Consider the following 25,524-nt stretch of genomic DNA (forward strand, 5'->3'; position numbering starts at 1 on the left):
TAGTTTAACATTTTAATTGATTTTTAATTTGCTTAAACAGTATTCTTTTTTTAAATAAATTACAATAGGTTTGCTATTTGCTGTTTTTATTATAAGTGCATTTTAAAGTGTCCAAATACTTTTTGAGCCAGCCTTTATAGACATCTACATATTTGAACAAAACTGGATTTACATTTACCAGACACTTTTACCCTAAGCGACTTACAGTGCATTGCAAGGTAAAGATTTTATCAGTATGTGTGTTCCCTGGGTTCGAACCAATGACCTTTTGTGGTGTTAACTCACTTTTTCCATGTTTAAGTGCTATAATTGGGTCCTCAGTGCTTCTATCAACCTATAGAAAATGTGAAAAAGAAAAATTAGTCACGTGGCTATGGCAGTGAACGACACAAACGACAGACATTTTTGACATCTTACCAATACATATTTTGACAAGGAAATATAAATATTACTTAATAAACTACTCTACTAAAAGAATGAGAGTGTATTCCACCGTACTGACATTAAAAATATGTGTTCAGATTATGTCTAGGTGGGTCTTGGGATGTCTGTAATTTTGTAAAACTTGTAAAAATGTTTGATTTTATCTTTCTGTAGGATATCTTTACGCCAGTCTAAAAAACAAACGGTGCTATATAGCACCAAAACAGTTGCTTTGGATCGTAACGATAGAAGAACCATTTTTAGTGCCATATAGCACCGGTGAAGAACCAGTGAAGCACCAGTGAAGCACCAGTAAAGCACCTGTGTAGAACCATATAGTGCCATATAGTGCTATGCTTCACTGGTGCTTCACTGGTGCTTCACTGGTTCTTCACCGGTGCTATATGGCACTAAAATGGTTCTTCTATCGTTACGATCCAAAGCAATTGTTTTGGTGCTATATAGCACCGTTTGTTTTTTTAGAGTGTAGGTGATGACAAGTGATATTATTAATAAAGCAAACCAACACGACTTCCACTGATTCAATGAAAACGCTGATTCATTTAAGAAAATATTTTCAATTAAAGGTGCAAGCAGCGATGGTAGGGCCCGCCCCTCGTACTCATAGGTACCGCCACCCTATGGCCTTAGTAAAGCAGTGAACCAGAGGGATATGAATTTAAGTGGGTAAATATAGGTGAATATTCAAAGGAACTTTGATGTGCCACACCTCCTGTGTGCAGCAGGTGGTGCCATAACTGTAACTGATTGTTGTTATATTGATGTTTTCAGGCCAGGACCCTTGTAAAACATATAAAGTCTGTGACACTCGGACATTGTATGCCTGAGTTGGAACCGCTTTCTAATGGTGAAACATCAAACTGGCCGCCACGGACACTTTACTTTAAAGAAAATTCAAGATCTTAACAATTTATCATTGTGAAGTCCATAAGTTCAGACTGACCAAATATGATGATGATCTGAATAAACTTCTATGAGCAGTAAATCACAGTGTACAACATGGCATTTTCTGCTGCCAGCAGGCGGTGCTATAACTTTTACTGAATATTGCCATGTTACAGGACACTTATCAAACATGTGAAGCGGAGGTAAGATTAGACATTTTAAACATGAGTTAGAACAACTTCCTGTTTCATTTCGAGAAACAGAAATTTGGCAGGCCATCACGGACACACCCTCCATCAAAATGTCAAGATCACTGCAATTTAGCACCGCAAAGGCCTTTAGATGACACAGACCAAATATGAAGATGATCTGATAAAATTTCTAGGAGGAGTTCGTTAAAGTACGAAGCCCAGAAATGGCAAAATTTGCACTCAAATTACAGAGAAAATTCAAAATGGCCGACATCCTGTGGGGTTTAGAGCTTGGCTTCAAGAGACTTTTTTGTAGGTCTTGGGGTGCTACATGATCGTACCACATTTCGCATCTGTACGTTTAACGTAGAGGGGGGCTGCTTATTTAAATTTTTGAAGATGGTGCTACAGAGGAATATTTTTCAACCCCAGATCTGAAGCCTATATCAAATGAAAATTGTATACACATTTGACACGTGCGCAACGTTTCAGGACTTTTTGAGCTTGTTTAGGCTGGCAAAAATGCAATTCATTTAGTGATACTTTGCGAGGCCTGTACAGACACGCCCTTTAACGAAAAGTCAATGTCGTCGCTATTTATTGTCACAAAAGGTCTTGAGATTAGACTGATGAAATATGATGTTGATATGGTTAAATCGCTAAGAGCAGGTAGTCACAGCATAAAACATGGTACTTCCTGCTGCCTCTAGGTGGCGCTATTACGGTATCTAAATATTGCTATGTTGATGTGTTCAGGCCAAGACCCTTATCAAACGTATGAAGGCGGTGGCAGATCAGACAATTTATGTCTGAAATACAACAGCTTCTTGTTTCATGGTGAAACATTAAACTTTGCCAGGCTGCCACAGACACGCCCTTCAACAAAAAGTCAAGATCTTTGCAATTTATCATCATAAAGCGCTTAAGATCAGTCTGACCAAATTTTATGATGATCTGATTAAAGCTTTACGAGCAGTAAATCCCAGCGTAAAACATGGCATTTCCTGCTGCCACTAGGTGGCACTATGACTATAACTGAAAATTGTCATGTTAATGTGTTCAGGCCAGGACTCTTATCAAACATGTGAAGCGTGGGTCAGATTGGACATTGTAAGCCTGAGTTAGAACAACTTCCCGTTTCATGGCGAAAACGCCTAAATTTGTCAGGCCACCACAGACACACCCTCCAACGAAAAGTCAAAATCTCCACAATTTAACATCTCAAAGGCCTTTAGATGAGACTGATCAAATATGATGTTGATCTGATTAAATCTCTAGGAGGAAATGCCAAAATTTGCACAGAAATCACAGCAAAAATTCAAAATGTCCGACTTCCTGTGGGGTTTAGAGCTTGGTTCCAAGGGACTTTTTTGTACGTCTTGAGGTGATAGATGACCGTACCAAATTTCATACCTGTATCTTTTTGGTAGTGGAGAATCCGTTGTCTTGAAATTTTGCAGGTGGCGCTATCGAGTCATTTCTGCACCCACTTCTGAAGCCTATACCACATGTAAATTTTAGTCACTTACTTCTGACGTGTGTGCAAAGTTTCATGAGTTTTCGAGCATGTTTAGGCCCTCAAAAATGCGATTAATTTCGGAGAAAAAAAGAAGAAGAAACTGAGCAAAAAACAAGGGCTGTGTCCCAATTCAAAGGCTGCTTAATGAAGCCTCAAAATGCGTCCTCATTTCTCCGCGCTTACAGCCGAGGATATCCCAAGAGTCATTGCGCGTATGCAACGGCTGAATAATGGCTGGATATTCTAAAATAAACAATTAACCTTTATTAAATAAAAGTGTATTTATCAGAAAACATTTGTTCTTGTCACTGTTTTAGTATTATAAATTATGTTTTGTGTTAATATTATTCTTTTTATGTTGCGTATATTTCTAAGATTGATTAATTTGATATACGGTTGAATAGTTTAATCTACATCAACGTGTCATATTTTCTAAAATAAATTAATATTTTTCTGATTTCATATTTATTTTAATAAGTCAGAAACGTCCGCTGTGTCCTGTTGACAGGCGCGGTGGGCACGTGCAGCAGGTGACGCCAATTATGGGGCCTCCGTAGGAAAAACCGTCTCATTTCAGTTCTCTTCGCGAACTTCTGAGGCTTCCACCTTGAAAGACCGAGTGCTCACCTTAAGGTCTCACCTTAAGGTCTCATGCTTATAAGGTTGCAGCCCTTGAATTGGGACACAGCTAATATAGGGCTTCACGCAGGCCATTTTGGCCTGCTCCTCGGTGCTCGGGCCCTAAATACCAGTGCTGATCGACTAACGTTAGCAGTCCTTGGCTTTATTAGAAAATCTTGTTAACGGAGAAAAAAATGAACCAGATCTGCCAATTTTACGTCTAATGTAAGTTATTTAATATTAACTTGTTTATCGGAAAAGCAATTTCAAATATTTTTGTTGTGATTGCGTTAGCTGTGCATAGCTCGCATGTATTTTTAGCAACAATAACTATTTTCTCATTTGATGATTAAATAAAAACATTTTGGTTAGTTAAATTTTTTTTTGAAGTATTTACGAATACTCCAGATCAAATAAAAATTCATATTAATTTAAACACAGCCTGTCCTTTTTTCAGATGTTTGGCTTCTGACTGTTGGCTGAGGGGGTCAAGACCACTGAGGAAAAGTTGAGGTAAAAACACGATCGTCATAACATTTAATTTTACCATAATTTTAGGTTATGTTTATGTAAGGGGATATATATATATATATATATATATATATATATATATATATATATATATATATATATATATATATGATTTTCTTTTAATGACACTTAAAGCTTGTACGTTCCTGCTATGACCATTTGTAAACATTTATATTCTCTTAACATTGTCTCCGCAATGCATTTTGTTTTTTACCATGTCACATTTCAAGACACTAAAAGTCTGTCTTTGCTGTGTTTAAATGGCTGAAAGTCTAAAAAGTTTATGAAAGATGAATTGTGACTGAAAAAAGACACGTGGTGGCAGTGTTGTCATTGTTTGGAAATACATAGCAAACCAACACTGGAGTCCGTTTGTGCTAGCATGAATGCTAATATGCAGTTTGATGGTTAAAGTGTAAACCAGATGTTAAGGGTAAGTTACCTAACAAAGTCAATGAATGCCTGTAATAACATTTTATTTTACTACATCAAAAGACCATTCTTTCACCAACTCTAAGTCATTCAGATGGCTTACAATGAAAATAATTCACTTCTCTTATATCACAATGATTCAGTATTGTTAAGTAATGATGAAGTTTTACCACATGACTGTGCTTCATTTGGTTTAAAATGAACCGAACCACACAGAAGGAACCAGTAGAAAATAACCAAGCATGACTGCAGGCCATTCCGCTTTTCTCATCGGTCTGTTGTCACCCAAACTTGAGAGCGGTAACCATAGCAACGGTTTCTTTATGCCTGATAAGTCACTGAAGGGCAAGGTCAGAGCATGTGGGAGGGGTGGGATGATGCAAACTTCATAGCATATCCCACAGTTCAAAAGTGATGAGGTGGGGGGAAGTAACACCCACCTCTTAGGTTTCATCTTTTTCAGTGCATAACCTCATAGACCGGATCTGAGAAATAGCTGACCCAATTTGCTCATTCTTTGTTTTGACAACAGATCCTGAATTAATTTCTATACTGCATTGTGATTGGCTGATGACAGTGTAATGGTTTCAGTTCCATTTATAATCTTTCATTCAGTGTTTGGTGTGTTATAGTTGTGGCTGCAATAGAAAAACTGTTGTAGTAAACTTTAATATCTACTTTAGTAAACTGCATTATACTGTAGAATGTTACAAACACTGTTAATTTATTTACAGTATTCTGTAGTATTAACTATAGTAAATACAGAAGTAAACTTTAATATTTACTATAATATTGTTTTTATAGTGTATTATAGTAAATGCTAAAGTACACTACTGTATTATAAGTAAATGTTAAAATTGACTATAGTAGGGTTCAAAAACACTGTAGTATCTACACAAATAATTTTTTATACTGGCCCTGGTTCATGGTTTTACTTGCCCTGCCAAAATTTTCACTGTCCTCATCAAAAAAAAAAAAAAACGATTTCAGTGTCAATTGAGAGTTGTATTCAATTCTATATACTTTATTTATCATTTGTTAAGACAATTGGCAATTTTTAATGTAAACTCTAATTCTGAAATTTCACAAGATTCTTATCAGGGTCAATAGTTCCAGGTGTATCTGAAATGGAGAAGCCAATGTTGACATTTGAAATCACCTAAACAAACACGCCCCTACCGCAATAGAATCTGGACCTTCTTTTGATAGACCCGCCCCACACATACGCAACCCAAGAAACAATGTCGGTTAGTAGACACGCCCCTTACGGCTGATTGGCTACAAGTGTGTTTTGGTACTCGGCCCGACTCCCTTTTCCAAAGTGTTTTTCAAAAATCATGCACCCCGACTTTAAAATTCTATTCATTCATGTCTCGCTATTAAGTTCAGTGAACCAGATGAAGGGTTACCATGCACGCTATGTGCTTTCAGCTTTTCTCATTGTGCAAAACATCACATCGCATTTTTTACAGCGTAATATGTTGACTACGGAATAGTTTATTATAGTAAATGCTAAAGTACACTACTGTATCTTTAGTAAACTGTAATATTTACTACGGTAAGGGTCAAAAACACTAGTGCCTAGGATGTTAACTACGTAGGGCTCTATCTTACACCTGGCGCAATGCAGCGCAATGCGCAACGCAAGTGTCTTTTGCTAGTTTCCAACCTGCGCAATTTTAATTTTCACATTTAGCGCAACGTTGTTTAAATAGCAAATGCATTTACGCCCCCTTTTGCGCCCATGGGCGTTCTGGTCTGAAAACGAGGTGTGTTCAGGCGCATTGTTGGCGTGTTGCTATTTTGAGGCAACTAAAATAGACTACGCCATTGACCAACAAAAACATGCTCTAAAGTCTAAAGTCAATGGCGCAATATGTTTTTTTGTTATTTAAAGAGCGCATCAGTAATATGCGCCTAAACGGGACGACAACACGGGTTTGCTTAACACTTACATGAATGCGCAGCAGCACAAAAACGCTTTTAAATATAAAAGATTAAAGGATTGAATGTAAAAGATTATTATTGAGTCTCTTGGACATAAATGAGGACCAATTAGGAAACGTTAGAAGGTGTATAAAGCTGCTTCACCTGTAGCCTGGTAAGTAAATAAATGCTTTGCTTTAAACAAATGCATCTGTTTTTAAATGTTTTTTTTTAAATGATATAAATTAAAAAAAAATTTAAGTAATGCTTAAAAAAACTGACGCTGTCCAAGTGCCTAACCTTGCGGAGACCCGTTTGTAAATTCTTTATCTCCTGTTTGTAATAAAGTATTTTTACAGTACAAACCTTTTCTTACATAGTTATAAATAATTTTTTGATGATATTTGAATAGCCATACATTTAAAGCAATTAAAAGCCTGCTTTTTTACTTCCATGACTAAAAGAAAATGGGTTTTAAAGGTTTTAATAAAAAAAATAAACATTTCAATACAAGTGAAAAACAACACAATTATTTAACATTAATCTTAAACTGGGTATCTTCTTCCTCCGCTTAGTTTTTCAGTTTACAAAGTCCGTCATCTAAATAGGGATTAGAAAAAGCACTAGCGCAACAGGCTTTTAAAGGGGATGAGAGCTGAGACTCTCATTGGTTTATTGCATGTTACGCCCAAAATACTCCCATTAATCATTAAAAAAAATAGGACCAACCTTTCGACCATGCGCTCGGCGCACAAACCATTTTTCCCGTCGTTAAATTAGCAAAAGTGGATTCGGACACGCCCATTTAGACGTTGCGCTGTGTGCTTTAGACAATGCGCTTAGGTCGTTAAAATAGGGCCCCTATAGTTTATTATAGTAATTACTTAAGTATACTACTGTATCTTTAGTAAACTGTAATATTTACTACGGTAAGGGTCAAAACACTAGTGCCTAGGATGTTAACTACGTATAGTTTATTTTAGCAAATGCTAAAGTACACGTTTCTTTAGTAAACTGTAATATTTACTATGGTAAGGTTCAAAAACCCTAGTGCCTAGGAAGTTAACTATAGTTTATTATAGTAAATGCTAAAGTATACCACTGTATTGTTTCATGTGGGCCGTTAGAGTTTCAAGTTGTTGGTTTATTTGGTTTGTGGAGTTTGTTTGTTATGCTTTGATGTCACCCGGTTGCTACGAAAGATTGACCTCGCTATGCTGCAACTATGCAAATAATGTAGGTCTGATTTCCATGTAAGACTTATGCTTCGTCATCTCTCTCTCATTCTGTTTCTCCTACCTTGCATCTGAGCTTACTGACAAAGTGTATTGTTTTAGCGCTGCGCGCACAGCGTAATATAATTGAAACAAATAAGCGAGGGATTCTCTTGATCCAAGACCTGCTGAGCAATGGAAAGTTTTGAAAAGCGTAAACCTTCTTGTTCCTATTAAAATGTGACCTGCTGTGTTGAATGTCTCCATGGTTGCCAGGTTGGTTGTGTACTGAGTCAGTTGACTGTTTACCCTCTGGGTTTTGTTTGACCACCTGAGTGCTTTGTCACTGCTGATGAGAGGAACTAAAGACCTGATCATGCAAAAGAGATGACAGGCCTGTCTATAGAAAGAATACAACTTCCATCATCTATCACGAGCTCATCATAAACGCACACATTTTGCTCTGACGGTTGAATGCGCAAACAGAAAAAATTAAAGCGGAAGGTTGTAAGATGCATGACATCAGTGAATCACCGTAAGGTGTGTCTCCCCTGATCTCTTGCTGATCGGTGTACTCTCTGTGTGTAAACAGCTGTCTGTCTGTTTGGTTTGCATTTAAAAAAGCAAGCACAGGACAGCGGTTTAGTGTAAAAATTGCACATGACACTATTAAGTCTTTCGGTTCCTTTTTGCATGATGTTTTTATTTTTACAGTATCCGGATGACACAACCTCTTGAAAATGATGATGAGATAATGATGGTAGGACAGTGGGGAAGATGCTCAACACATTGCTCAACCCCACATAGCTTGTTAAAGGACAAGTTGGGTATTTTACACTTAAAGCCCTGTTTTCAGATTGTTTATGATGAAATAGAATGGTTTTGACTGAAATTTGGACATATGATGCTGGCCCGAGGATTTTCGGTTTCTGTGGTATCACCTCCCACCTCTACAATGGCTGCATAGGTGCACTGGAACAATCCTTCCTAAAATGCATTAAACTTTCGTTTACAAAGACGTGAAACTCACCGAGTGGTCAGGGGTGTTCACTGATATGCTCACACAAAAATCGCTGCAAAAGATGCTGAATACACTCATTTTCCCTGGACAATGCTAACATATTCCCGTTATAAAACATTTTCAAACGCATTATTTTCGCAAATTACAGGAATTAAGACCCGGCGGGGGATGTATACTGCTTGTGGACCGCGTGCTAATTGCTAGAAGCTAGCGGGAGGTCCGGACCGTCAAGTTATAAGAGGCTCGGGGGTTAGCCTTGTCAGAAAAGCGGGGGCGGTAAGGCCCGGTCTCAGTTAGTTTGGCAAAAAACTTTTAGTTTGGCAAAGCACTATCACTTAGTTCTTGTAGAATTGTAAAATAAAGGCGTAAAATTTTTTTTTAACTTTCGAAACCACGCTGTAAACTAGCCTGCAAAAATATCTATATAGCCTACTGTTTACAACCAATTTTAACATCACTATACATTTAAAAGGTATAATTTACGGGATTAGCATCAATGTATGATCTCTGTTTTGAGATACAGATGCTCTAGCATCATAAATGTAGTATTTTGTGACAGAAGATGACAACATGCAAAATATAACGTGACTTCTTACCTTTTGTGTTGATACAACGATCGTGAATCGAATCCAGTCTGTTTCAGATGTGTGAATGATCCATGAAAGTCCAATAAAATACATCCGATGACCATTTTTGTCCACAAATGCGTATAATCCGTGAAATATAGATACATAGTCTGTTGTTTACATCAGATTTCGCATGAAGGTCTTATCGCCTACAATCTGATGACTATTTGCGTCGTAACACACTGTATATAAGATTACTCCGGGTTCCAATAACCACGCGGTAAAACTTTGTTTTTAAAAGTAGGCAGGAGTATAATCCATAATATCCAAGTAGCGCTGTTATTTCAGTGAGACATGATAACAGCAGGGTATCAGCGAAGTGACTGACTGCTCTGTGCTCTCTCTAGCTACCTGGTGGGTAGCGAAGCGGCTAGTTACGTAACAACGGAGCTGAGTTTGAACTCGCGCAATCTGAGACTCAAGGCAGAGGACATTCAGAAACCTGTACCTCACTCAAAACAGCATGGATGGATTTTTTTCCAAGTTTGTATGCATGTGGGAGCATCAGAGACACAAAATAACACCCCAAAACCCAGAAAAAGTGAGTTTTTCATAATATGGGCACTTTAAATTTTTGACAGCAGATGCGGACCACAGATAGGGGGATGGCCGTCGGGCCACTAATGTCCCGCGGGCTGGGAGTTTAAGGCCACTGATTTATAGCAACTTCTCACAAGTGAACAAAAGTTAAAATTAATTGTAATTTCAAGTTGATTAAACTTAAAAACTTAAGCACAACAAGGTATTTTTTAAATTTTTCTTAATTACATAATTTACATAAGTAAAAAGTGAAACATCATGCTGCATTCCCCTTTTAGAGTCCACCACGGGGACAAAAGCAGATGTTGGTCAAAATATTTGTTGTTGACAAATGTGTATAATTTGATGTGTATTTAAACTTCTGGACACGTCTTGTGTCCTTGTAAATTAAAAGGCTTAACTTTTTATGGTAAAGTTTCCTGTGAGGATTAGGTGTAGGGGATAAAATTTACAATTTCAGTCCCTCCAGAAAAACGCGATTATGCGATCGCATGATTCAATGCACAATCAGCCAAAGTCTGCATATTTCTGCAGGGGCCACATTTTTTAAATACGCTGCACTTTCGCAGCATAAATTGCAGTTATCTGCTCGCAAAATATTCGGGGCTTGCATGATTTCATAATTGCATGATTTCCCCGCATTTTCGTAACAAAAAGTCATATCTTGGCAGAAAGTTGAAAAATGTTGCATTTACTTCACACATGCGAAGCCATGTCCCCTGTTGTCATGTAAATGTTAGGAAGTGACGTAATTACGCAACGTGAACATTAATCAAAAGCTGCAAACAGTTTCCCACAATTTTGGCAAGTTTCCACAATTTCATTGCATAAAATTGCATAAATAGCCTTCATATTCCATCGCATTTTTTAAGAAAACGTGCTGCAAGATCAAGGATTTTTGCCCGCAACGATCACAATCACTCAGCGTTTTTCTGGAAGGACTGCAATTTGTATAAAAGTCATTATGTCTATGCCCAGCAATTTTGTGTTTTAATGATGTCTGGTAATCATCCAAACACAGTTCAGAACAACAAGGCAAAATTTGGGCTCTCTGATTAAAATCTAATAGTCTTCTAACCATAGCCCAAAAATCTTTCAAATTAAATAAGTAAAAATTTAAACCAAACATCTTGTAATAACTGTTGACTTTGCTTACATAATGGAACATCATACACATTATTTTGGCAAAAACGACATGCAACCAAACCAAATTCAAGCTTATTTTTGTTAGAAGTGGGTACTCATTGTCAGACAATATCGCGTCTATAGTTAACGTAGACGGTGAACTGACAGCTATTGCTTGCTGAGTGGGGAGTCCCCATAAACTACAAGTACAAGTGTGTGTGTGTGTGTGTGTTTGATCTGATCATTAGTTCGATAGAAGTCTTAAACTAAACTTGAAATACCTGCAGCTTTGATGGTTTCTAGGATCTCTTAAGCTTATCTTCATCTCTTATCAGTTGCATAAAATGCTGCATGCTCACTCATACATAAACTCTTAAGCACATTTTCCCAGTAAAGCAATATTACAGTAACCCTCATAAAATAATCAAACAGCTATAAAGGATTTAGTTGGAAAGACAGCGACATAAAAACGACAAATCATAAAGAAAGATTTAGCCTCTCGTCTTTATCTTAGACTCCTCTATAATTCACACGTTGTTGACAGTTGTTATGAACTCATCTGTCAGCCCGCAAACATGTGATTGCCTCTGTCTTTTATTAATCTCTCATTATGTAATCTCTTTCCATGTTTACTAAAAACACTGGCTTTAGTAAGTTGTCTGTGGTTATTTCACTCTCAGTCATGCTCTTACCAACTCTACCAACATTAACCATTAGTGGTTAACTGACATGGATTTATAATTGGTCAGCGCCAATGTTGAGATCTAAACTTTTCTGACTTCAAGACCACCCATTGTACGCAACAATATTTACAATTTCTACACTTTCAGAAAAAATGGTCCCGAGCTGTCACTTTAGCAGTACCCTTTAAAGGGACACTCCACTTTTTTTTTGAAAATATACTCATTTTCCGGCCCCCCTAGAGTTAAACATTTTGATTTTTACAGTTTTGGAATCCATTCCGCCAATCTCCGGGTCTGGCGCTAGCACTTTTAGCATAGCTTAGCGCACTCCATTGAATCTGATTAGGCCATTAGCATCGCACTAAAAATAACCAAAGAGCTCTGTTATTTTTTCTATTTAAAACTTGACTCTTCTGTAGTTACATCGTGTATTAAGACTAAGAAGGCCTAATATCACTACGCCTGCTTCAGCCCGGTTACATCAGCAGAGTCACTGATTATTACGCCAGAATGAGAGTACCTAGCCATATCGGCCTAGAAAATCACAACTTTTAATTTTCTGTCGGTCTTAGTACACAATGTAACTACAGAAGAGTCAAGTTTTAAATAGAAAGAATATTGAAACTCTTTGGTTATTTTTTAGGGCAATGCTAATGGTCTAATCAGATTCAATGGATTGTGCTAAGCTATGCTAAAAGTGCTAACGCCTGACCCGGAGATCTATGAATGGATTCCAAAACGGTAAAAATCAAATGTTTAACTCTAGAGGAGCTGAAAAATTAGCATATTTAAAAAAAAAGTGGAATGTCCCTTTAAAAATGTCACAATATGTACCATTTAGGTACAGATATGTATACATTTGGTAGCAGTACCTCTGAGGTACTAATATGAACTCTTTAAGGTGTACTTCTAGAAATGATACATACCACTCCAGTGACAGCTGGGGACCATTTTTGATTATTTTTCTGACAGTGAATATTCTAGAGCTTGGCATAAGATGTATTTATTAATAAAATAAGCAACCATAAAGATAAAATTATTATTATGCTTGTTTTGTTTAACTTTAAATAATATGAAGTCATACTGAGGCCACAAAGGTTTGTTGAAATAGCTCATGGTGAAAACAACACCATTACATGCAGCTGAGCTTTGAATTCAAAACCAGCATGAATGATTGTTTTGTAGTTGTGCTTTCTTTAAACCAGGAAGCTCTTTTGATCCAGATAGTGAAAGAAAAATATAGGTGATTAGAAAGGTTTAAATGGCCTTACACTAACAATCTAAAGAAAATCCTTTCACTAGTAGATAATGCTTTATGTACTGTGAAGACCTTTTCTCATGCTCGGTTATTTGCATTTGTAATGTTGTGTCAACATCATAAAAGTTAAATTGACTCTATTAGTATGGTTGCACATGCCAGGAACTTTGCAGACATAAGACATGATAACACAATCTCACGGCAGTTCATAACTATTTTATGAGGTGGCTAAATTGTATGAATTTGTAAAATTTTGTACAATCTGTTTTTGCCACAATGTTGTTAGGTGGGGCTACATTTACACGTGCAGTTTACATCATATGAATTCATACGAATTGAAAATAGTTTTTCTGTGAGATCAGGTTGTGCACACATGGCCTTGCTATATGAACTATGCATACTGACGCATTTGAGTTTAAAGACGTTCGCGTGTAAGGGTGTTCATATTTCATGTATGTATCCTCCCGTGCTTACAGAAGCTTTCATTATCAGGAACGATGGATTACCAACTGAGTCATGCACAAATGCTTACGTATGTAGATGTGGATCAGTTTACTGAAGTTTAGAAAACTTTTTTTTTAAGGTTGTTGTTAGTATTTTAACCTTTCAAATCACAAAAGGAAACTGAAATCGAATATTTTTATTATACATTATCATACATTTCTATGTAGAGGCAAAATTAGACAAAAAAGACTCTAGCATTAACAAATGAACATCCTTTACAAAACTATATAATGGCCGGACAATTTTCAACATGCCGTTATGTCATGATAAAGATTTGGGTGGATTTAATGAGATCATGATCCACACCCTCGTTCAGGACAGGACAAGGACTGAAGCTCTTAAGAAAAGTTTAAATTCAAGATGCTTCCACAGCAACGCATTACATCAGTTCATCCCTATAGCCACTGAATCACGTCTGCTGCCCAACCCTTTACACCACCAGGATTTTACAAACCTGTGATGTCATAATATCGGATGTTGACTTAGCATACTTCAAAAACCAGCATGATCTCATTGTGAAACATGGAAAAATCTTTTGTTAACGTAAACCCTGAAGAGTCTTACTATTTTAAAGGTAGATCAAGATATCAATGTGATTAATTTGTATTTGGCTAATGGCTGATTCATGTTTCCACAGCAGAATTCCAAAGGAAACAGTTATGTCTATATGTGCAACTCAGTAGCAACTTAAACACGTGCACTCGTAAGGAATAATTGACGACGGCCATTGAATTATTTGAAAATAATGCACACCCAAGGTGGTAATGCGGCACAATGCAAAACGGAGTTACACCGTGGGTGTGCATTATTTCTAAATAATTTTAAGGACGAGGTCAATTATTCCACTTATACCACAGTTACCACAAACAATGGCTCTGGTGGTTATTTTTAAGGGACACCCCACTTTTTTGAAAATAGCCGATCTCCGGGTCTGGTGGTTCCAGTTTTAGCATAGCTTAGCATAATCCATTGAATCTGATTAGACCATTAGCATCGCTCTCAAAAATGACTAAAGATTTTCGATATTTTTCCTATTTTTTAAACGCGATGCTAATGGTCTACCCTGCAAAAAAAGATTTTCAAGAAAGAAAATTCTTAGTATTTTTGTCTTGTTTTCAATAAAAATATCTACAAATTCTTAAGTTAAGATGCTTTTTCTTGATGAGCAAAACGACCCAAGAAAATAAGTCTAGTTTGCACAAATGGCGCGAATTGAGCGTTGCAGCGGGAAATGCAGCAGTTGAAAATTTTGAACTTTGGCGGAAAAACGCACCATGTTAACCAATCAGGAGCTTGACGTGCATCTGGAGGTGTTTAGCGCAGCGCAGTAGACACGATTCCTTCTCATTAGTGCGTCTAGTTTGCACAAATGGCGTGAATTGAGCGTTGCTGCGAGAAACGCAGCAGTTGAAAATTTGAACTTTGGTGGAAAAATGCACTACGTTAACCAATCTGGAGCTAGTAGTGACGTGATTACAGGAAGCGAGCAAAGTCACAGAAGCCCCTCCCATGACGCGAATTTCCACATGAATGTCTCAATGCCTAGAATTTCACGCACGAATGAAGCGAGTAAACTCAAAATGTTCAAGCGGCAAACTAGATGCGGTAGACGCCTCAAACGCGGCTGGTGTGAACCCACGATAACGCTTTTTGACTGTGGCTCTATTATTCAAAAATATTTAAGATAGATTAATCATTTCTTTACACAATCAACACACACATCTCTGCTACAAATTAATACTTAAAGTTTATTTTTGGGACCTACCGTTATCGTACATTTACACTGAAAGTGACAGGAGTGCAAACGTTACAACTTCATTGTAACAAACAAAGGGTTTGTTGTTACACCTGCTAAAAAATTTAGCTTAAACACACATAATTCAATAAAATTCTGTCTATATGCTTAAGGTGGATATTGTTTATAAATCTGTCTTTAATAAACAGATATCCACACATTCATCCATCCATGATCCTTCATCTAACCATCCTTGTATTAAGCATCAATGCATATAAATATATATTTTTTTGAAAGGGCTGCACAATTAAGACAAAATAATCATAATTGTGAGTTATTTCCCCTGATATTGTATTAACAGTTATCATCTTGATTAAAAGTATTTACATTGTTTTCATTATCATTGTATACTGGAGGCTTAGTTGTAACACTGTGTCACAACTAACCCCGCTGTGTAAAAATGTTTTTAATCCCAGCTATCAGTTACTAGGAGTTGCTGACATGTTTCGAAGTGGTGTTATGTTTTAGGTAACAAGACAGTGATTAAAATAATATAAGGTTGGATTTGGTGACTTACACACCCAATTTAGAAATCGAAAAAAAATGTAAGATGAAGAAATGTATTTTATGCCTTCAAAAGACTCAGAAAACAGATCAAAACTTTTCACAAATTCACAGGAGATCATCTTCTGACAGAAAGAGAAAAAACCAAAAGCACAGATTGCTCGGCACTGTAGAAATATGTAAAGTAGCTGCGTTACAATCCCCCGTGCTAGTTTGTGCCCCACTCACCCCTACTTTTGAAAGTGTACCACCCCAGTTACAGATAGGTATTTTTTTACCATCTTTTTCCCTAATCCTCAGTGACTTATAAACATTCTTTATCTAAAACCTGACTCCTAATCTAATACTGACATTACGTTTTCAAATGGCTTCCACCTCAATTTTTATAAATGCAACAGGCCTGAAGCACCATTATAGGAAAGCATAGCTTGGCACTAAAGGTTAGATGATATATTAACCAGGACTATGCCCCGAGATGGTTTGTGTAACATTAACAGATGTTAAAGATAAGATGTCATGATCTGTGTTCTAAAACGTTCACACGAAATGTTAAAAAAGGCCAGTGGAGGGTCAAACCTGAGATTGAGCATGAACACATGAATAGTCCAAAGAAGAAATGCTTTTAGGTTAATCTCAACTTTTTATGATGGCATGATATATGCTGCTTATCTTCATCTACCTTTCTGTGGCACATTTTTACTTTAACATTTTAGCTTCACTTTTACTGCTTTATTTGATCCCCATGTGATTTTCATTCTCTGACTTTCATTTTCGGGAAACACTGCCAGCTCTTAGTCCAGTTATACAACATTCTGTTAATGAGGCATGTGTACTCTAAGTACTTTTGATATCACCATGGCCAAGTTCCTGTACATTTGCCAAATTGTTGCTGAAGGTTCAATGAATGTTTAAAGTATTGGTATCTGTAAACATTTGCGCAGACACCTGTCTCTTAAATAACTAAATATTTGCACACTCTCCTTGTCCGTCATCAATACCTGAGACACACACACATTAACTGATATCATCCAGACCTTCCCCTTAAAAGGAAGTCAAGGGATACAGGCCATGTGTTTCATTTGTTTTTACATGACTTTGGAATCTGAGTTTGAAACATCAGGTCATGATGCTATCAAATGCATACAAGCCTCCACCTGCTAAAAAACTGCCAACTGAAAGTGTCTCAAATGAAATTAATATGTCTATCTGTTGGTGTTTCTTACACCTGAGACATAGCGGCACACCTTTGCTATATAGCTAGACGTGTTTTGTGTACTGTTATAGAAGATTTGTTGGTTCAACTTAAAAAAGTAAGTTACCTGGCCTTAAAATTTTGAGTTAATTCAACTATAATAAGGTTAAGTAATAATTGTTGTCAACTAATATTTTTAAAGGGCACCTATTATGCAAAAAACACTTTTACAAGACATAACTTGGACATAATGTGTGTTGGCAGTGTGTGAACACAACCACCCTACGATGAAAAAAATCCACCCGCTCCTTGTTTTTTAATCTCCATTAAATCAAAGCAGTGTCATTAGGCATGCCGTTTTGATTCTCTAATCAATATGAGGTCACATTGATAAAGCCCCGCCCACTTACGGTCCTGCATTACCATAGTTTCCTCCCTCAGCGAGTTGAACTCTGTCCACTAGATACTATTGTTTAAAACTGTATTAATCAGATCTATTTTAACTGAAAGCACTCACTGTCTGTTTGTAAGAAAGTAAGGAGCTGTAGCTTATTTGCATTTAAAGGTACAGACATTAAAACGGCGCATTTTTGCTCCCACCCACCCAAATAGGGGCATTAAGGACATGCTATAATAAATGATCTGTGGGGTATTTTGAGCTAAAACTTCAGACACATTCTGGACACACCTGAGAATTATATTACAAGGTTATTATAAGGTAACTTAATTTTTTAGTTTAAGGTACAATTTTAGAAAAGTGCTATTATTGTCATTTTACTCAGCCAAAGTGTCATATAATACACTTAGGGGCCGTTTATGCAACAACATTTTCGAAACAGTAAAACGATAACATTTTTTGCGGCTTGTCTGTTTGTTCACAGGACAATGAAGTTTTGTGTTTCAAAGTGCACGTTTTTGAAAATGACATCTTGACGTTTCTATGAAAACTACATAAACGTTGTGAATCTGTGAGACATGCGAGTATAACCAAAACAATAATGGTAGCCTACAGGACTGTGTTTGTGCTGTTCAAGTTAAGATGGTTATTAAAGTTTACAAAATTTTGTTGCTTTATAGTTCAGGGTCACTTAATGTAATAATAGACGTCCTTCTTTGTCTGTCAACACAAAACTGCTTTCATCAATTTTTTTAATTGTTGTATTTATCGATTTGTAAAATAATACGTATATGCACAAGCATGCAGTGCTTCTTTAAAAGGCACTGTAACATTGACTTTGTTTACATGTACACCAAAAATGCGATTATTTCCAATAATCAGAGTAAAGACTTAATCGCAGTAATCGCATGTTTACATGACTGGAGCTAACTTCTTTAATCCTGTTTATACTGCGCGAATTGAGCGTTGCCCCGGGAAACGGGCGAGTTAAAATATCTAAACTTCGGCAGATTTCCACGCCGCGTTAACCAATCAGGACCTTGCTGTAGTAGTGACGTGATTACAGGAAGCGAGCGGAGTCTCAGCAGAGTCGCAGAAGCCCCTCCTATAACGCGGATTTCCGCGTGAATCTCTCGAATGACTAGAATTTCACGCGCGACTTTCACCCACTAATGATGCGAGTAAACTCAAATGTTCAAGCGTCCAACTACGCGCGAATAGCGCGTTTTTGCCGCCTCTACCGTGGCTGGTGTAAACGCAACATAACGATTTTATACGCTGCTGCATTATTTGAACTGTTTCTGGATGAAAGCAGACTGCTGACAGCGAGTCGTGTTAACAGAGTTCAGGGAAAACTTCCTAATGTCAAGTTTAAAATGAATTTGCGCTTAAAGGTATAATTCACTTTTGATGTTGTTACAAACCCGTATAAATTTTGTTATTGTGATGAACACAAAGGAAGTCACACCTCTTTCACTTCCACTGTATTTTTTCCTACTGTGGAAGTGAATGGGGTCCACGAACGGTTTGGTTACAAACATTTCTCAAAATATCTTCCTTTGTGTTCATCAGAACAAAGAAATATATACAGGTTTGTAACAACATGAGGGTGAGTTATTAATGAAAGAATATTCAGTTTTGGGTGAACTATTAACTATTTAGGGGCGTGACTACAACACACACGCACTTTAGTTAGTGTGGTATAGATGGAATAAAAGCGCTTACATGAATGCATACTGTGATTAAAAATGGTGTACGCCACCTCTTTTAATATGAATACACTTACTGCGAATATGAGCTCAATCGCATTATTCTTTTCAAAGTTTTGTGTTTACGTGAGGTATAGTATAATCGCAGTATTCCCATTATAATCGCATTATGAGCAACATGGGTGTAAACGTGGTCATTGCCATCTACTGGCCTGGCACATGTAATACATCATATTTAGTCGTCTTTGCGGATCTGTGTTATTTTTAGAGCGTTGTCGTGGGTACTACATCATTGTCTTGTAAACATAGCCTTAGAAGCAATATCCGCATAGCAATCTGGAGGTTAAGGCTAAAAGGTGCAATGTTGTAATGGTTACATGGTAAATCACATGGTTGTAGCCCCACAGTAGCCACTGGTTAAAATATTTTTATGTTATCTTTAATAAAGAGTCCTTCAGTCATACCCCATGTCCCAGGGTCGCTCAACAGTAAGCGTGCCCATATTTATACAAGGACAGAACAGGGAGAGACTCTCATGTCTTCCTTTGGGCTTAGATGGTCATCATCCATCGGCAATTTCTCTTTAGCATTTGTCATAATACCAAGCCTTATTTGCAACATTCTTCCCCTCCGCCCCATAAGAAGTAATTTCCCTGCCTCAAAGCATTGTGGGAGGAGACAGATTTGAAGTAGCACTGAAATCCCTTTTTTGGTCAAATCTGTGCCAGATCAGATCACAGGCCAGTGAAGATATGACATTGTTCACATCGAATAATTATTACAGTTTGACCCGTGACCCACTACTGTGTCTTTTGGCTATAGCACTGCAGTTGGACTGGAATTTTATATGTGGGCCGAGCAGACAACTACTGAGAGCTGAGAGCTTCTGCTTGTTATATCCTCTTTTCATTCGCTCCATGAGGCTGAATTAAGGCTTGGCTGGGGTTGTTTTTTTAACATAAGGGTGGTCCCGTTGAATCTTTTTTTATAACCTCTGGAAAGCTGAATTTGATTACTTTGAGGAAAAATAAAACATTGCAAAAAAATTGGCTGTTAACTCCAGTCATGTCACTCTTATCTTGAGGTAAACTGGCTTGGGCAATAAAGAGCTTTCGCTTGTCAAAATCTAAAGATATATTGCATTTTAATTTTTTAATAGCAGAGCTATAGGGGTCAAGATCAGGATAGAAAGGCAAAAGGAGATACATGCATATATAGATAGATAGCTAATGGCTTATTTTAAAGATGTGCTGACAGACTATCAGGGCAGTCTCAACACTTCTATTAGGGTCAAGTGTTTGTAAAAGAGGTCATATAGTGGTAATGGGCTCTTGTGAGGCATAAACACCCTGGGGGAAATAAAGGAAATATCGTATGACAGGAACTTTTAACATCAATTGTGTATGAGTGAATGAGTCAAGAATGGACCATGTGGTAAAAGAGTTGTTTTGTAATAAGTGGCCTTTTCACTTATGTGGTAACATTTTATTTCAATGGTTCAATTTAGACATTTTACTAAGTATAAATAACTGCGCAACTTCTTGTTAACTACCAGTTATACAAGTATTAGTAGACTATCTGCTAAGGGCCTTATCATATACCCAGCGCAATGCATGACGCAAGTGTCTTCTGATCTTCTGTTTCAATTCGGCACAATTGTCATTTTCAGGTTAAGCGCCATGTTGTTTAAATTGCATAAATGCATTTACGCCCAATTTTGCACCCATGGGGGTTCTGGTCTAAAAACGAGGTGTGTTCAGGCACATTGTTGGTGCGTTGCTATTTTGAGGCAACTTAAGTAGACTATGCCATTGACCAACTAAAACCTGGTCTAAAGTCAATGGCGCAATATTGTTTCTGTTATTTAATGAGTGTGTAAGTAATATGCGCCTATAAACGAGAAGACAATGCGCGTTTGCTTATCACATACATGGATGCGCAGCAGCACACAAACGTTTTTAAATCTGAAAAATTAAAGGATTCAAATGTAAAAGATTATTATTGAGTCTCTTGGATATAAATGATTACTACGAGACATTAGAAGTCATAAAGAGCAGCTTCACTTGTAGCCTGGTAAGTTAAAGCAACACCAAAGAGTTTTTTTACCTTAAAATAACGTTTCCAAAAAGTTTCAGTGGTTCATCCACTCAAAACAGGGTGAACGGCACTTTCACATTCGCTTTGCAGCCCTCTATTGGCCAAAACCGCACTAAAAAAGTTTCCAACCGTCGGGTAGTGGTCCTGTAGTTCGAGTGAAAACTACAAAAACTTGCTTTATAGCAGACCTACAATCCAATCAGAGCCAGCTATGCTGCAGTATTAACGACAGTGGTACTGAACAATTACGCTTCTAACCTGCTGGGGGAGCAAAGAGCAAAAACTCTTTAGTGTTGCTTTAATAAATGTTTTGCTTTAAACAAATGCAAATATTGCATCTATTTTTAAATGTTTTTATTAATGCTACCCCACGGATTTGTTGTATAAGATGACTTTGTACCTGTGGATATGGTGAGATAAAAACATTTTTAAAGGAACAATATGTAGGATTGTGACCAAAACTGTATTGCAATCACACCACTGGTGGCCTATACACAAAATGACAACATAAACATCAGTTGAGGCCTGCAACTCTATTGTCAGTGATATAAGTATTTAAAATGAAAATGATTTCTTAATGTCTACTGACATATCAGGGCCATTTTATGATTAATTGATATAAATTTCTTACATACTGTTCCTAATTATTTTAAAAACACTCACAGCGCTGTCCGAGTGCTGAAAGGTTTCGGCTCTCCACACGTTTGTAAATTCTTTATCTGCTGTTTGTTACAAATAAAGTATTTTTACAGTACAAACATTTTCTTGCATATTTGTAAATTATTTTTTGAGATAACACTGATCATTATGTAGGCTATCCATGCAGAAATTAAAAGCCTGCTAATTTTACTCTCATGACTGAAAGAAAACAAATTTTATTAATGGTTTTAATACAAAAAAGAACAATTTCAAATACAAATGAAAACATTGCAATTTTTTTATCATCAATCTTAAACTGGGGGTCTTCTAGTTTACAAATTCCGCCATCTAAATACGAAATCGGCATGGTGCGAGCGCAACTGGCTTTTAAAGAGGATGAGAGCTGAGACTCTCATTGGTTTATTGCACATTACGACCAAAACACACCTATTACTCATTAAGAGAATAGAAACAACCCTTTTAGACTAATGATTTTTCCCATCGTTAAATTAGCAAAAGTGGAATCGGACATGCCCGTCTAGACTTTAGACAATGCGCTTAGATCGTTAAAATAGGGCCCTTACACTTAACAGACATTTACTGACTGTAAGTAACTACATGTCAACTTATTCTCCTAACCCTAACCCTGCCCCTGACAGTCTACTAATACACCCTTAAAACGGTTGTGTTAAAACAACAAATTCTGTGTAAGTTTAGGGCAGTGTTTCTCAAACTTTTTCTGCATTTCCCCACTTTGCAGGTAGGTAAGGGTTCCGAGCCACACCTGTCCCCAATCGCCCCAACAAAATGGTAATCAATAGGCTTTAAGTTTAACTGTTGAAATGTATTTAATCACATCATATTTTAAAACATTACAGCATTAAACACCTGCAATAGAGAGTTAGTTAACATAGAAAAAAAAATAAACAAGAGTTAATTGACATGGTGGATGAAATTATATAAACAGCCATTGTTATAGTGGTTAAGATTATTTGTGTACGCTACTGTGAAAAACAAACATTGTGGTTATCTTTTGTTACTTTACTGTTTTGATTTGACCAAGTTGTGCTCACCAAGAAATTGGTAATTTGTCAGATTTCAAAGGGGCCAAATCATGGAAGCTCATTTAACAGTAGCATCTGTAACCTTAACCGCTTGACTGTTTGGTGTTTCAAGATCAACATTATTTAGTCTTAATAATTATGAGAATTGTGAGAAGCAGGTTCAGTCCTACAAGCTGTCTGAAACAACTGGAAGATGAGCCAAAGGTCTGGTGCAAAGTTATGTCCAGTTACACCTAGGGCTGGGCGATTTGACCTAAAATCAAAACCTCGGTTAATCTAACATTTGACATCGGTTACGATTAATAAACGATTATTTTTTTGCCTCATAGTTCACTGACAAGGTTGGAAAGTTTAGGGCACACCTTAAATCAGCCTGCAATGCAATTATTCACATTTTTCCCAAAATAACTGCATTACTGAAAAATATTAAATAGACTTAACTCTATGCAGATGTTGCATGTCATTATGTACAATTGATGAAACTTTCAGAATGGGAAGTTATGAACCAAAAAATCATACAACTCCCATGACTAATTATAGACATCAGATACATACATAATAAGTTGTATCCAGATAGCATATTGTAATGAGATGAGTAGGGCAAAATACATACTTGGACTGTATCCTTTACACGTTTCTTGTATTCAATCCATTTTTTCTTAACTGGGCAACGATGTCTAAGCCATTTATTCTCATCTGTAATGCTTTTGGTGTTAATGTAGACTAGAAGTTCTCCCGTTCTCTCTCTCCGTCATCTCTGAAGTGTCTAATTAAACTCACGCGGGCGCGTCTTTTCGCGGTTTTGAGTGAGTGAGATGTGATGACATTACCCGGGCTGCTTAGAGACCCATCGGTAGATTAAACTGAGCGCGTGTGCGGTAAAACCCGATCGCGCATTCCGTATTTTTGTCACAGGTGCCTGCACATTCGCGAGTACTTATTAAAAAAAGTACTGTGCTTCTTTTGGGCACTAGATGATCCTGCTGCTCAGTTAAACAGTGTTTGAGTTCTCCTCCATGTTTCGCTGTGCCACTGACAGGACGGGGCGGAGTTACGCAACATCACACGCAGCAGTTTGTTTTTAAAGGGAAAGTATTAACAGGATTAAAAACCGAAATAACCGACATGATAAAATAATGTCGGTTAGAGGTTCTGAATTTCGGTTTCGGTTATTTTTCGATTAATCGCCCAGCCCTAGTTACACCATTTTAATTACAGAGATAACATTTTGACTGGTGTTCACATTATTTTGTACACCCCCCGTAGTTGCAAAGTTACTTAAAGTGAGTAAATGTCTAAAGTGGACTCACTTTATCAAAATAAAGTGTAACCAGTTGTGATTTGTAAACAAGAAAATAATTGTCAATACAAAACAGTTCTAAGTACACTCTAAAAAATGCTGGGTTATTTTCAACTCAGCGTTGGGGCAATAAGGGACCAGCCCAGACGCCTTTTTAACCAATGTCGGGTTGTTTCAACCTAAAATGCTGGGTTATTTTCAACCCAGCGTTGAGGCAAAAAGGGCCCAGCCCTGACGCTTTTTTAACCTATGCTGGGTGGTTTCAACTCAAAATGCTGGGTTATTTTCGACCCAGCGTTGGGGCAAAAAGGGACCAGCCCTGACACTTTTTTAACCTATGCTGGGTTGTTTCAACTCAAAATGCTGGGTTATTTTCAACCCATCGTTGGGGCAAAAAGGGACCAGCCCTGACGCTTTTTTTTACCTATGCCGGGTTGTTTCAACTCAGAATGCTGGGTTATTTTCAACCCAGCGTTGGGGCAAAAAGGGACCAGCCCTGATGCTTTTAAAAAAAATGCTATTTTCAACCCAGCGCTGGTTTAAGAAGGGACGAACCAAACCCAGTGGGTTGTAATTTAATCTATGCTGGGTTGTAATTTCAACCCAAAATCCTGGGTTGTTTTAACCCATTTATAGGTCAAATATAAACATTTTCTGGATTAATTTAACCCAACAGGTGGGTTTGTTTCTTTTTGACCCAAAGCTGGGTTGAAAATAACCCAGCATTTTTTTGTGTATCGATGGTCCAATAATTTGAATATTGCACTTCAAAACCAATTTTCCTAGTATGTTTGCTTTTTTTAGGAGAATTTGACATATGATAATGCAAGAAATGTAATTCATAAGTATGTTATCTTTAAGACAGTTTAAGATAATATCAGTACATTGCTTTTTCTGAAAACTGGTCCTTTGAGGATTGCTGTGATAGATGTGAATACTGAGTATAGTTCTCCGTAGTTAAACCCACAGAGTTCATTTGAGGCTTTGGCTTAAAACACATTAAAAGTTTTTACAAAGATCAAAATGACAGCTAGTCATTTTATTACATAACTGTTCTTCATAGCATGTGCAAGTGCAATGAATATTCATCCTCATGTCATTAAGTTGGCAGCTACATTAGTAATGACATTGTTTAAAGGGTTTCCAGGTTTGGTAGAGTAAACAGACTACCGCTCTTATACACATACCTCAATTTATTTTACACTTTGTATTGAGGAATGAGTCATATAACATTGCGATACCTATTAGTCAAATAAGGGCATAATCGTAAAATAAGCAGATTTGACATTTGACTTCTGTTTGACTGT

At 37.1% G+C, this 25,524-nt stretch overlaps 1 long non-coding RNA gene across 2 annotated transcripts in view; it reads left to right on the forward strand.

The window, feature by feature from the left end:
- The first annotated feature begins 3,365 nt into the window (after positions 1-3,365).
- The window catches only part of LOC129430265 (uncharacterized), a 102,785-nt gene continuing 80,626 nt past the window's right edge, over positions 3,366-25,524 (forward strand). For both annotated transcript variants that reach the window (XR_012372863.1, XR_008639479.2), the window contains exons 1-2: positions 3,366-3,885; positions 4,118-4,173. This is a non-coding gene — a long non-coding RNA (uncharacterized lncRNA). The remainder of the gene's footprint in view (positions 3,886-4,117; positions 4,174-25,524) is intronic.

This window comes from Misgurnus anguillicaudatus, chromosome 13, assembly GCF_027580225.2.
Source record: "Misgurnus anguillicaudatus chromosome 13, ASM2758022v2, whole genome shotgun sequence".
In the NCBI taxonomy this organism is placed as follows: domain Eukaryota; kingdom Metazoa; phylum Chordata; class Actinopteri; order Cypriniformes; family Cobitidae; genus Misgurnus; species Misgurnus anguillicaudatus.